This window comes from Lissotriton helveticus, chromosome 7, assembly GCF_964261635.1.
Source record: "Lissotriton helveticus chromosome 7, aLisHel1.1, whole genome shotgun sequence".
NCBI lineage: Eukaryota > Metazoa > Chordata > Amphibia > Caudata > Salamandridae > Lissotriton > Lissotriton helveticus.
The window spans coordinates 1,160,685,131-1,160,698,721 of record NC_136068.1 but is presented as its reverse complement, the minus strand read 5'-3'; the positions used below and the strand labels follow the sequence as shown (position 1 = coordinate 1,160,698,721).

The following is a 13,591-nucleotide window of genomic DNA, read 5'->3' as shown; positions in this document are numbered from 1 at the left end:
GTTCCGTGATGCAGCGGCCCCACCTGCCCTCTCCTGCCTCCTTCAGAGTGGAGCCCAAGGGCCGTACGCCTACCATGTTAAATAATTGTTGCCAGTGTCAATGCAGCCGGGCGGTCATGACTCGGGCTGTTCCCCTTCCTCCAGACCCGTCTCCGAGAACATGTCTTGGCTATGTCCGGGCGATGTTTGCTGACTCGCCCGATTCTCTGGTCTTTGGTTGCGTTGTCCTCTGCCCGTGCGTCGAGGGGCCTCCACACGCCGCCAGCCGTCCAGCCATTCTCGCGCCGCTTCAGGAGTGTCAAAGAACCATGTTTTGTGATTATCAACGACTCTCAATTTCGCCGGGAAGAGCATGGAATAGGGCAACTCCTTTGCTCGCAGGGCTTTTTTAATGTCTATAAAAGTCTTCCGGCGCCGGGCCACTTCGGCTGTGTAATCTGAAACTAAGGCAATGGTGGAGTTCTGTATTTTAATAGGCGGCGAGACCCTTGCTGTCTGGAGTATAGCGTCTCTGTCACAGAAGTTAAAGAGTCTAGCTAATACCGGCCTCGGCGGTGCCCCCGGTTTCGGTACTCCACCGGGGATCTTTGTGCCCTTTCGACGGAGAAGAAGTGGGAGAGACCCTTTGGCTGTAACTTTGTCTTAATGAGGTCCTCAACGTAGAGATCCATCGTTCGCTTGCCCTCTGACTCTGGTATGCCTAGGATTCGTACGTTGTTCCGCCTCAAACGCCCTTCCTGGTTGTCCAGCCTCTCCTGAACTTTCTTGGTGACTGTGTCCATGCGTTCCATGGCCAGTTGCAGTTCGGAGGTGTCCACCACCAAAGATTTTGTGACCACTTCCACCTGCGCCACCTGTTCCGTCATCTTGTGTAAGTCTGCCCTCAGCAGGCCAACGTTCGTCGAGATGGATCCCACCGTCGTTTGCACGCTTGATAGCATTTTCATTAGGTCTTCTAATGTCACCTTCTTGGTGCCATCCCCTTCTGGGCCTTTGCCTGTGGAAGGGCGCCCTTCCGGGTGTTGCGTGGTGGTCTTGTCGAAGGCGTATTTTTCAAGTTTCGACTGTGCCGCGCTGTTCCTGGGTCCCCTTCCCGCCATGGCTCCTGATTATGGCCCTGGTGCTGGGCTAAGACGGCCGTGTAGCAATACCTAGGTACCCCAATCGTCCCGGGCCTTGAGGCAGCGTAGATGGTGGCCTGATGCGCAAGGGTCGTCCGCAGGAAACAAAATGGCGTCGCGTCCAGGGGCCCCCGCGTCTCCGCGGAGTATGCTGCTATGGTGGCGCGGTCAGCCAAAATTGCCTGTGTCACCGCAGTGCCCTCCCTGCTGTACCAGAATCTGCAAACGTGTTAGTCCCCAGTCGCCGTGCAGTCCAGCTGGTGTGGCGGGTCTCCTTTAGGGCAACATACACACCCCAGCCATATTGCCTGCTGTGTTGTTTGGCTTTGGGCACCACTGAAGCTCACCAGTACCGGCAAAAAGTCTCTGTCTGCCCGGCAGCGGAAGCGGTTTCCCCGCCGGGCGATACCTCACGCCCCCGTTATGTGAGATGCCAGGTGGAGCACGGCGTGGATCGCCCGGTGCCTGTCGGCCAGCACGTCGCGCGGGACCCCTTGACTCTCTGGGCCCCGCACGGGTCTTGCGCAGGATTTATTGCCCTGAAGAATTTAGGTGCCCTAAGGGTGCCGTGGGGAGGCAAGAACGGGCGCGATGGTCAAAACGTGCCAGGAAGGGGGCCGACTAGCCTCCCCTCCCCAGCCCGTGTGTCACGCTGTAAGTGCGCTGTCGTCGGGGCTTTGCTCACCGCTCCTCCGGTGCCGAAGGTGCTCGCGGGGACCGCAGGCACGAATGCCGTAGGGTTTAGAGAGAGCCGTGTCTCCTGCGCTACTCCGTCTTTCACGCAGACTTTACCCGCGGCTCGTTGTTGGTGTACCGCGACTTCCGGTGATCGCCCCCGTCTCGTGGGCACTTCCGGCCGGGCAACGGCACAACGCAAGCACGGTGCAGCCGGGACGTGGAAGGGCCCACACAGTCTCCGCGCTCCTCTCCAGGCCTCCCACGTCGGATCTTATCCGGAGTGGCGGCGGACAGTGCCCCTTGGATTCTCCCCTCCGGGTCAGCTTCTGGAGGAGTAATTTCGCCGGATTAAAGATCGGATTTATGCAGTGGAGCCGCCTCTCTCACAGAGCTCTTCAGCTACGCCGCCATCTCGGTCGGCTGGTCTCTATATACCTTTTTAAGACAAGAGACCTAAGCCAGATCAGGCAGGCAGTTGCCGAAATCAGAGAGTAAAAGTCTCACCACTAATGTGCTGCCGCCATGAGCGAAGTGCCCAAACAGGCCCTACTGCTACTGGGGATAGGGCTAGACAGTAGGGCAGACATTGCTCCAGTAGCATAGGATGAAGTTGTATGTAAGGAATGGTGTGGCTGCCAAATGAAGTTTTTCCTTGCTTGTTTAGTCCTCCTCTTTGGTGCTTGGATGTGGAATACGAGTTATCGTTGCCTTCCAGTGCAGCACACGCATTCACCCAGTGGTGGGATCTGGTCTGCTATCTATATGGGACACAAACTTTACAAATCACGCTCAAGGTAAACTTTTGCCCAGGGCTTTTAGCTGCAGATGTTATTGAATGAAACTAGATTTTCCCATGGAGCCAGGTGGTGAGCTATGCTCATGGTATTGACCTAGGAAGGACAAAGTCTTGATCGGTCCCACCTTAACCTTGAAGCCGCAAGCTTAACAAACGCTTCACATTAAATTCTGCTCTGTAGACCAGCGGTCAAAGTTCATTAAACTGTGATCATGAGTTCAATGCGGAAGTAGTGGCAACATGCAGGAATGCATGACTATTTGATGTTCTGTCAGCAATACGTTACTTATAGCCCGTAATACAGCAACGACATCTGAGCGCATACTGATGGTGCATAGCATTCTCAACACACGCGTACATGGCTTTCAATCAATCAATCAATCACGGCATTTATATAGCGCACTACTCACCCGGAGGGTCTCAAGGCGCATGGGGAGGGGGGGTCCGCTACTGCTCGAACAACCAGGTCTTGAGCTGCTTCCTGAAGGCAAGGTGGTCCTGGGTCAGGCGGAGGTGGGTCGGGAGGGAGTTCCAAGTCTTGGCGGCCAGGTAGGAGAAGGACCTTCCTCCTGTGGTGGCTCTTCGGATGCGGGGAACGGAGGCGAGGGCGTGGCCGGTCGATCGAAGCTGGCGTGTGGGGGCGTAGAAGTTGAGGCGGCTGTTGAGGTATCCTGGGCCTTGGTTGTGTAGGGCTTTGTGTGCGTGGGTGAGGAGACGGAAGGTGATTCTCTTGTTGACCGGGAGCCAGTGCAGATCTCTCAGGTGTCCGGAGATGTGGTTGAGTCGGGGGATGTCCAGGATGAGTCGTGCAGAGGCGTTCTGAATCCGCTGGAGTCTCTTCTGGAGTTTGGCGGTGGTTCCGGCGTAGAGGGAGTTGCCGTAGTCCAGATGGCTGGTGACGAGGGCCTGGGTGACCGTCTTCCTGGTCTCGGTGGGGATCCACCGGAAGATCTTACGTAGCATGCGCAGGATGTTGAAGCACGACGAGGAGACGGCGTTGACTTGTCTGGTCATGGAGAGGGAGGAGTCCAGGATGAAGCCCAGGTTGCGTGCGTGGTCTGTTGGTTTGGGTGCGTTGCCCAGGGCGGGGGGCCACCAGGAGTCGTCCCAGGCGGAGGGTGAAGATCCCAGGATGAGGACTTCCGTCTTGTCCGAATTCAGTTTCAGGCGGCTGTTCATCATCCACTTGGCTACGTCTGTCATCCCTTCGTGTAGGTTGGCTCTGGCGGTGGCGGGGTCGTTGGTGAGGGAGAGGATCAGCTGGGTGTCGTCGGCGTAGGAGATGATGTTGAGGTTGTGTTGGCGTGCGATGGCTGCGAGGGGGCTCATGTAGACGTTGAAGAGGGTTGGGCTGAGCCAGGAGCCTTGGTGAACGCCGCAGATGACTTCGGTGGCTTCTGATCTGAACGGGGGGAGGCGGACTCTCTGTGTCCTTCCGGCGAGGAACGAGATGATCCATTCCAGTGCCTTCTCCTGGATTCCGACGTTGCTGAGGCGCTGCACTAGGGTATGGTGGCAGACAGTGTCGAAGGCCGCGGAGAGGTCTAGGAGGATGAGGGCCGCTGTTTCTCCGTTGTCGAGCAGGGCTCGGATGTCATCGGTGGCTGCGATCAGGGCGGTCTCGGTGCTGTGGTTGGCCCGGAAGCCAGACTGCGAGAGGTCGAGGGATCCGTTCGTCTCGAGGAAGGCGGCCAGCTGCTTGTTGACGGTCTTCTCGATGACTTTTGCAGGAAACGGGAGCAGCGAGATGGGGCGGTAGTTCTTGAGGTCGGTGGGGTCGGCTGATGGCTTCTTTAGTAGAGCGCTGAGTTCGGCGTGCTTCCAGCTCTCCGGGAAGGTAGCGGTGTTGAAGGAGGTGTTGATGATGTCCCGCAGGTGGGGTGCGATGACAGCGTCGGCTTTGTTGAAGACGTGGTGAGGGCAGGGGTCGGTCGGAGATCCGGAGTTCCGGAGTGGATGGAGTTCGTCGGGCGGATGGTGTCTTCGGTGCTGATCGGGGTCCAGGCGCGGAGGGTGGTGGTGGGGGGCGGTGGTTCAGTCGTGGCGTGCGTCGGTTGAGTGCTGAAGCTGTTGTGTATGTCCGCGATCTTGTTGTGGAAGTAGGAGGCGAGGGAGTTGCAGAGGTCTTGCGAAGGGGTGATGTCGTTGTTTCCGGCGTTGGGGTTGGAGAGCTCTTTAACGATGTTGAAGAGTTCCTTGCTGTTGTGTGCGTTGTTGTCCAGTCGTTCCTTGAATGCAGTTTTCTTGGTGGCGTGGATCAGTTGGTGGTGTTTTCGGGTGGCGAGCTTGAGGGCAGTCATGTTGTTCGGTGTTGGGTCTCTGCGCCAGGCTTTCTCTAGTGCTCTGCAGTTCTTATTGGAGCTCTTGAGTTCGTCGGTGAACCATGGGGCTTTCTTGCTGCCGGGTCTGCTAGGCGGGGTCTTCAGAGGGGCGAGGTAGTCTGCGCAGTTGCTGATCCACTTCGTGAGGTTGGTGGCCGCCTGGCTTGGGTTAGTTGCGCTGGTGGGAGGGTTCATGCTCAGGGAGTTCGCGAGCTGGTCGGCTGTAATCTTGTTCCAGCTTCTGGGTGCCACCTGTTGTTGGTGGTGGTGGATCGTGGTCCTTCTGAAGCTGAAGTGGATGCAGCTGTGGTCCGTCCAGTGGAGTCCGGTGGCGTGGCTGAAGGTGATGTCCTTGCTGGATGAGAACACGGGGTCGAGTGTGTGTCCGGCGTAGTGGGTGGGGGTGGTCACCAGCTGCTTGAGACCGAGGTTGGCGAGGTTGTCCAGCAGGGTGGTCGTGTTGCGGTCGTTGTTGTTCTCCAGGTGGAAGTTGAGGTCCCCGAGGAGGGTGTAGTCAGTGGAGAGGAGGGCGTGCGGGCTGATGAAGTCGGCGATGTCTTCGCTGAATTGTGTGCGTGGTCCTGGGGGTCTGTAGATGAGGGTGCCTCTGAGGGTGGTCTTGGGGTTGATGTGGATCTGGAAGTGCAGGTGTTCGGCGGGTGCGAGGGTGTCGTCGGTGTTGGTCGTGATGCGGATGATGGCGATGCCTCCTCCTGTCTGGTTGACGCGGTCCCTCCGGATGATCTTGTAGCCGTCCGGGATGGCGATGGCGATGTCGGGCGCTGAGGAGGCATTCATCCAGGTTTCCGTGAGGAAGGCGACGTCTGGGGCTGAGGTGTCGAGCAGGTTCCAGAGCTCGACGGCGTGTCTGTGGACGGAACGGGTGTTGAGCAGGATGCACTTGAGGTGGTTGCTGCTGGTGCTCGGCTTGGTCGGTGCTGGTGTAGTGCAGGTCCGGATGCAGGTGAACTTGCAGGAGTGGCAGCAGAAGGGTCCGTGGGTGCGTCTCGGGGTGGCTCGATAGCAGCCCGGGATTCGGCCGGCGTTGAGTGCGTAGAGTTCGGTGGCGTCGTAGGTCCGGCGGGTGGGCTGGTGTCTGCGGGAGACAGGGGTCCTGGCGCTGGGCGCAGGCCAGGCGCGGACAGGCGCAGACGGGCTTGCCTTAGGCGCGCCAGCAGCGCGCCCGCTGCACGTCCGCTGCGCGGCCTCCATATGAGTGGGAGAGGGAGGGAGGAGCAGCTGGGAGGTGGGAGCGGGGAGGCCATTAGGGTGTGAGGGGGCGGAGCTACGGGACGCGGCGGCCAATAGGGTGCGAGGGGGGCGGAGCTACGGAACACGGCGGCGGGAAACGGGCGGCGAGGGGGAGACGCGGGGAATGACCGAAGAAAAAAAAGGGACACAATCTGGGCACCAAAGGAAAGGGGAACAATCAAGGCAGCAACATACACAGGTACAGTGGGGGAGAATCACTCACTCGTGGGTACAGAAGAGAAGGAGGGCACAGTCACTCTTAACGCAGGCAGACACAATGCAGCAGCGGTCAGTGGTCACACAGGGGGCTGCGTGGCGGTGAGGGGAGCGACCTGCCTGGTAAACAGGGACAGAGGTCGCTTTGAATGTATCTTCTGGTTATATCTTAATTAAAGCATTAGCTTTCGTCTTGACCTAATGCCGTAGTGTCATGCGATAGTTGCCAATACAGCTGGCCATGACTGCCATAAAAAATAAAGTGCTGCGCCGGTTTAGGAAACGTGTACACGCTGTGTCAGCACTTACAAAGTGAAGGTGGGTACATTAGAGCCATGGTGGAGTGGAGCGGGGAGATCCCTGGGAGTGGAGGGAAGAGGTCCAGCAGACGAGCGAATGCTGCGGGAGGAAGGAGTAGTGAGGATTGAAGACGGGTTGCGTCTCATCAAGGGAAAGGCTGCGGCTATTGAGAAAGTGTTGCATGGGTTACATGATGTTTTTGCAGCCGTGGGTGGAGGATTATTTGAAGTGAGGAGAGGCACCCATACGAGTGTGCAAGTCACAGATACAAGTCCTAAACATGCATATTGTTGGCCCTGTTTAAAAAAAACAGGAGGGAGGAGGCAGCTGCATTGGCAGAGAGGGAGTGAACAGGAGGAAGAGGAGGAGGAATCATCAGCAGCAGCCCGGGAGAGGGACCACGTGTGGTTGGATGCAGTTCCTGAGCTTAACCCCTTCGTCGCGGGGCTAATTTCCCTGCGGTGCTGGGGGCGCGCACAGCGCCACGTGCCCACGTGCTTGTGGCAGAGCTCGTCATACCATGCCGTTTCCGAACGTTCAGCACAGCAGGGAAATTATCCCCGCGTGCGAGCGTTGCGGCGGTTATGACGAGCTCAGCTCGTCATGAGCACAGCGCAACTGTGCCTCATGACGAGCTCAGCTCGTCATGAGCACGGAAGGTGTTAAAGAAACAAAAAATTTGAAAAGAATGCACCAAAACTAATAAATAACAGCCAGGACATGTACCAGGGAGTGTCCGTCCCCATGGGTGCTTACAATAAGAGAAGAGGCGGTAATAAGGAGGGAGTTCTAAGCCTATTGACAAATGAAAAGAAACTTACAGAGGGCAGTGACAAAAGCAAATTAGAATATGGGCGGACCTTCATGACCATATCCTGAATCAAGCATGTTTCGAAGAGACAGACAGTACAAGCAGTGGTAGAAGTGGGCGGGAACGGAAGGGCACGGCATGCCCCTACTTATTTCAGTCCGTTCCCCTACGTCTTACTTTTAAAAAGGCATCCCGGGACGACAAGAATAGTCTGGCTTAAACTTTTTTCATTAAATTCCAGGGGCTGCTCGCACTTCTCTGTGAACTCCAGAGGCTGCAGCAGCCCCTCCCTGAGCTCGCACAGACCGAGGGCAGGCCCATTGTCATTCCGATTGAGGCCGATTATCCCCTTTCGAATGACAATGCGCCCCCCCTCTGCCTTTAGCATATCAAGTGCCAGTGAGTTCAGAGTTGCTGATTACAGAGGAGCTTTCCCCAGACAGAGTACATGGGGAACTTGACACCTTGTGTAATTTGTTAATGTTATACACAGAGTGAATTGGGCAGGAGCAGTGACAGGACAGAAGAGGCGACAGGAGTGACAGGAAAGGAGAGGTACTAGGGCAGACGAGGTGACGGGGGCTGGAGAAGTGACGGGGCAGGAGAGTTGACGTGTCAGGAGCAGTGATGGGACAGAAGAGGTGACAGGAAAGGAGAGGTGATGGGGCAGGAGAAGTGATGGGGCAGGAGAAGTGAAGGAGCAGGAGCGGTGATTAGGCATAAACAGGAGCGGTAACCGGCAGGAGCAGTGAACGGATAGGGGCAGTGAACAGATAAGAGCAGTGAACGGGGCAGGAGAAGTGATGGGACAGGAGCGGTGATCGGGCAAGAGTGCTGATCGGACAGGAGCAGTGACAGGGCAGGAAAAGTGATGGGACGGGGTAGGAAATGTGACAAGGCAGGAGCAGTGACGAGGCAGGAGCAGTGACGGGGCAGGGGAGGCAACAGGAAAGGAGAAGTGACGGGGCAGGAGAAGTGACAGGGCAGGAGAAGTGACGGGGCAGGAGAAGTGACGGGGCAGGAGAAGTGACGGGGCAGGAGAAGCGACGGGGCAGGAGAAGCGACGGGGCAGGAGAAGCGACGGGGCAGGAGAAGCGACGGGGCAGGAGAGGCGACGGGGCAGGAGAGGCGACGGGGCAGGAGAGGCGACGGGGCAGGAGAGGCGACGGGGCAGGAGAGGCGACGGGGCAGGAGAGGCGACGGGGCAGGAGAGGAGACGGGGCAGGAGAGGCGACAGGAAAGGAGAGGTGACGGGGCAGGAGAAGTGACGGGGCAGGAGAAGTGACGGGGCAGGAGAAGTGACGGGGCAGGAGAAGTGACGGGGCAGGAGAGGAGGTGACGGGGCAGGAGAGGAGGTGACGGGGCAGGAGAGGAGGTGACGGGGCAGGAGAGGAGGTGACGGGGCAGGAGAGGAGGTGACGGGGCAGGAGAGGAGGTGACGGGGCAGGAGAGGAGGTGACGGGGCAGGAGAGGAGGTGACGGGGCAGGAGAGGAGGTGACGGGACAGGAGGAGACGTGACGGGACAGCAGAGGTGACGGGGCCGGAGAAGTAATAGGGCAGGAGCGGTGATTAGGCATGAGCAGGAGTGGTAACCGGGCAGGAGCAGTGAACCGGGCAGGAGCAGTGAACCGGGCAGGAAAAGTGACTGGACAGGAGAAGTGACGGGGACAGGAGAAGTGACGGGCACAGGAGAAGTGACGGGGACAGGAGAAGTGACGGGGACAGGAGAAGTGACGGGGACAGGAGAGGCAACAGGGCAGGAGAGGCAACAGGGCAGGAGAGGCGACCGGGCAGAAGAAGTGACGGGCAGAAGAAGTGACGGGCAGAAGAAGTGACGTGACGGGCAGGTGACGTGACGGGCAGGTGACGTGACGGGCAGGTGACGTGACGGGCAGGAGAGGAGAGGTGAACGGGCAGGAGAAGTGACGGGCAGGTGACGTGACGGGGCAGGAGAGGTGACGGGGCAGGAGAGGTGACGGGGCAGGAGAGGTGACGGGGCAGGAGAGGTGACGGGGCAGGAGAGGTGACGGGGCAGAAGCAGTGATTAGGCATGAGCAGGAGCAGTGACCGGGCAGGAGCGGTAAACGGACAGGAGCGGTAAACGGACAGGAGCGGTGAACGGGGCAGGAGCGGTGAACGGGGCAGGAGCGGTGAACGGGGCAGGAGCGGTGAACGGGGCAGGAGCGGTGAACGGGGCAGGAGCGGTGAACGGGGCAGGAGCGGTGAACGGGGCAGGAGCGGTGAACGGGGCTGGAGCGGTGAACAGGGCTGGAGCGGTGAACAGGGCAGGAGCAGTGAACAGGGCAGGAGCGGTGAACAGGGCAGGAGAAGTGACGGGCCAGGAGAAGTGACGGGCCAGGAGAAGTGACGGGCCAGGAGAAGGGAGGGGGCAGAGGAATTGATGAAGCAGGAGTGTTGATCGAGCATGAGCAGGAGTACTGACTGGACAGGAGCAGTGAAAGGGCAGGAGCAGGTGTTTCCCAGGGCGACTTGGAGGGTAGGGGGCCAGTTTTGTGCAAGTGCAGGAGTTTTAAAAAGACTGCAAAGTTCTTTGTATATTCAGCAAGTTTCGGTCTATAATACAAGTGCCAAGATAACTTTGGTGATCAATGTACCTGCTGGAGAGAGATGGGAGCATATTTTGTCTAATAGCTGTTTTACTCATCTAAGGTAGTGCAGAGGGGTAATGTGCCTGCTGCAAAGAACATGTACCATGCATATCAAAGAGCAATATGTTATGTGCATAGTTCAGTGGGTACTGCTTTGTATTCACTTCCCGAATGAAAGGACACTTGAATACATATGGCCTGGCAGTTTGGGCTGGACTCTTCCATTGGGCGCAGAACCTAGACTGATTTACATATGGCTGGGTCCAAACTGGAATGGCATGGTGAGCAAAAAACGATGGATTTAAGCCCAGATCTCTGAACTGGGGTGCATGTATGACATTGTTCTACATTCTGTCCACCAATTGTTCTTTTTGCATTTGTCACCCGAGTGGGACAGGTGTGTTCAGACATGAGTCCCATGCTCTCCATTCCACTGGAATCAAGCTATCCTGGCTAATGAGGGCTGAAAGCCCGAAACCGGTCCTAGGATGCTTGTTTCCAGTCCAGGGAGGACCTGGCTTGGCAGTTCGGGCTGGACTGTTCCCATTGGGTGCAGGGTCAAGACTGATTTGCATATGGCTGGGTCCAAACTGGACTGGCATGGTGAGTAAAGAAACAATGGATTTAGGCCCAGATCTCTGTACTGGGGTAAATGTATGATATTGTTCTGCATTCTGTCCACCAGTTGTTCTTTTTGCTATATTATGATTGAGCAGCTAGCTGGCTGACAGGAATATGAAGGAGCCTTTGTGGGTTTCCGTGAGTCTAGATTCTCCTGAAGAGACCCTTTCTCTTCTGAGCCCTGCTTAACACATGTGTACAGGAGGAGCCCTGTATTCATGACCTCAATGTTTGAGACAAAAAATGATCATGGATTTTTGAACAATGAGAGTAAAAGCATTAAGGTAACATGTTGTTCCTGCTTATATTTCACACGCTTTACATAAACCTGTATTCCCTATGAGTGTTTGCTTTTTCCTGAATTAAACCTCAAATAAACATGTTTATCCATTGTTTTAATTAAATAACGTTATAAGCTGTAACTGGTCAGTGAAATGCTAAAGGTACTAAAAATTGGTATGTTTTGCTATTTCTAGCCACACCCCTGACTCCGCCCACTGATTCAATCTTCGGTTATTCCCGCCTCCTGATTCTCCTCCCACAGTTCCCCCTACTTTTCCCCCCCCACTTCGACCACTGAGTGCAAGCCAACGTTGCCTATGCAAGACCTAAGAATGCATGTCTCGAAGACAGCGCAAGCGCTGCCAATGCGTGACCTAAAAATTCTGCTCATGTAAAGCGCTCTGATACCTACGGGTCGAGTTTGCGCTATATAAAACATCAAAGGAAAACTTTTTTAAAGAATTAGGAGGCGGTGTAAGCGGTGGTTCTAGGAGTATCACTCTAGCTGTACTTCCAAGAAATCTATGCAAACGTTTAATAAAAAGACATAATCTGCCCCGAAAAAGACGACCCACTCATTATCGAAACCGTTTGTAAACCGGAAACACCCGCCTACTGCTCCGGAAGACAGGCGTTGCCCAGCCGCGCGCGAGCTAGCGCTCCAGGCAGCGTACAGTGAGTTTTCACAACAGTCTAAGGAAAAGGGGGTTGTCCTCCAGGAGATTCCAATTACGTTACCAGAGTGGTTGTTCGTCATCTGAAGAAATACGTCAGAAGTGTAACGGCGACCTGTGAGTGGGGGCGATATCAGCCTCTGTTTTGCGGCTGATGAGGCAGGGTAAATACACTTCTCGTTCTGGCAATTTAGCGGGGAACGATAGCGACTATGCCAATTATGGCCTGCAGTTTACGGAGCGCTTTAGGAAACTTGGCCTGCAGGGCTATGAAGGTTTCAAATAGGACCTGTTCAGTATTTCCACTTTCGGAGTGTGCTTGACGTTTCTTTTGAAAGGTGTTGTATTGTGACATTAGCGTTGAAGTGTTTTACCTACACGGATAGTAAGCTACACCACGTAGAGTGCGTCGTTGGAAGAGGTTTGTCTTTGCTGTGAACCTCCACATAGGAACTTACCCTTTAAAAATTAAAAATGTATGGCCAAGAACGGAATTCTAAACTGCCCTGGGCAGGAAGGTTGTGGGGTCGAGAGGAATAACTATTCCCGTTCACTTAATAACGTGCCGATACGTGTGCATGCAGATAGGTCTTTGCGCACATCTGTCACTCAGTCCAGGTGCGTGTGTAGGTACCCACATCTTTATGACACTTGTAGCAACATGAGGGATGATAGGTGGTGGTTGTGACTACATTAGTGCTTTTAGCGGACAAATTGTGAATGTTAATGTTAACCCTTATGTAAAGCCTACCATTACTTAAAGAGTGTCCGGCGCTGGAGAATTCCTAGCAAGCCACTGGAAGCAAGATCATTTTTTTGTTGTTGCAGTTTTATATAGCGTAAACTTGTCCAAAAGGTATTGGAGCACCAGTTAAATTACATAAGGACACATTCATTTTTGTTTTAGGCACGGGGATATTAAGTGATTTGCCCAGAATCACGGATGTTGATACTTTAAACTGATCCCTCAGTTACATGTTTTGAAGGCTTTTTCGGAATTGCAGCTATGAAATGGAACATTCCTGTAACAGGAGGGTCTGTACAAATTTCTTAGAGCCCTCTAATATTTATCCTTCAAAACATGAGCCAACTATTTTTATGTCCTGCCTATAGGCAGCTTTTAGCTGTGTGGTGTTTAAGACCTGTTGTGGACAATATCAATACTTCTAGTGGGCTTTGTGTTAGACCGTTGTTTACCACTGATTAGCATACTTGTCAAACGAATTTATTTATTCTCTGTTAATTGGCTTTCCTTTCTCTCCACCTGAAGCATACCTTCTTAACTGTACTTGCAATTCGATGATTTGTATCCTTTCGCTGCTTACATTCAAGGGCCTACGTTTTAGGGTCAGGCCCACAGTGTGAGCTGTTTGTTGTCAAAGACTTATTGTTACTAATACATTAACATATATAGATATAGTGGAATTTCGTTTAGTCCCTAAACCTTGATTGGTTGGTTCTCTGATCTGCCATTTCCCTGCTTCTTGTTCCAAGGCTTGTTTTCCTCCTCTTTGTTTGTGCCCCCTCTGGAGCATCACTTATTTACTTTTTTTGATAGGGTGACTTGTGTCTTTCCGCTGCTTGCTTCCAGGAAACTGTTTCCTTTTTATTCTAGCAGTCCATAGGAGTGCATCTGTTTTTTGCTCTCTTCCTCATGTGCTGGTTCCCGCTCAAATGTACCCATGCTCTCCTTGCTGCTCACCCCCCTCTTTGAAAAGCCATTCTCTTACTCCCCTGCTGGCTTTTATGAAAATGTTAAACCACCCCATAGTTTCTCATGCTGCTCGTCGACCCTTCACTTCCACCTGCTCCTCTGTTGCTCCCACACTCTATACGTTTTTTTTTTTTTTTTAAAGTCCTACTAGCTGCAGTTAGCTGTGGGCGTCCTGCATTTGCTGCTCCTAGATAGA

At 54.6% G+C, this 13,591-nt stretch overlaps 1 long non-coding RNA gene across 1 annotated transcript in view; it reads left to right on the top strand.

Moving 5' to 3' along the window:
* Positions 1–11,688: 11,688 nt before the first annotated feature.
* The window catches only part of LOC144770067 (uncharacterized), a 304,509-nt gene continuing 302,606 nt past the window's right edge, over positions 11,689–13,591 (top strand). The window contains exon 1 of the long non-coding RNA XR_013598785.1: positions 11,689–11,845. This is a non-coding gene — a long non-coding RNA (uncharacterized LOC144770067). The remainder of the gene's footprint in view (positions 11,846–13,591) is intronic.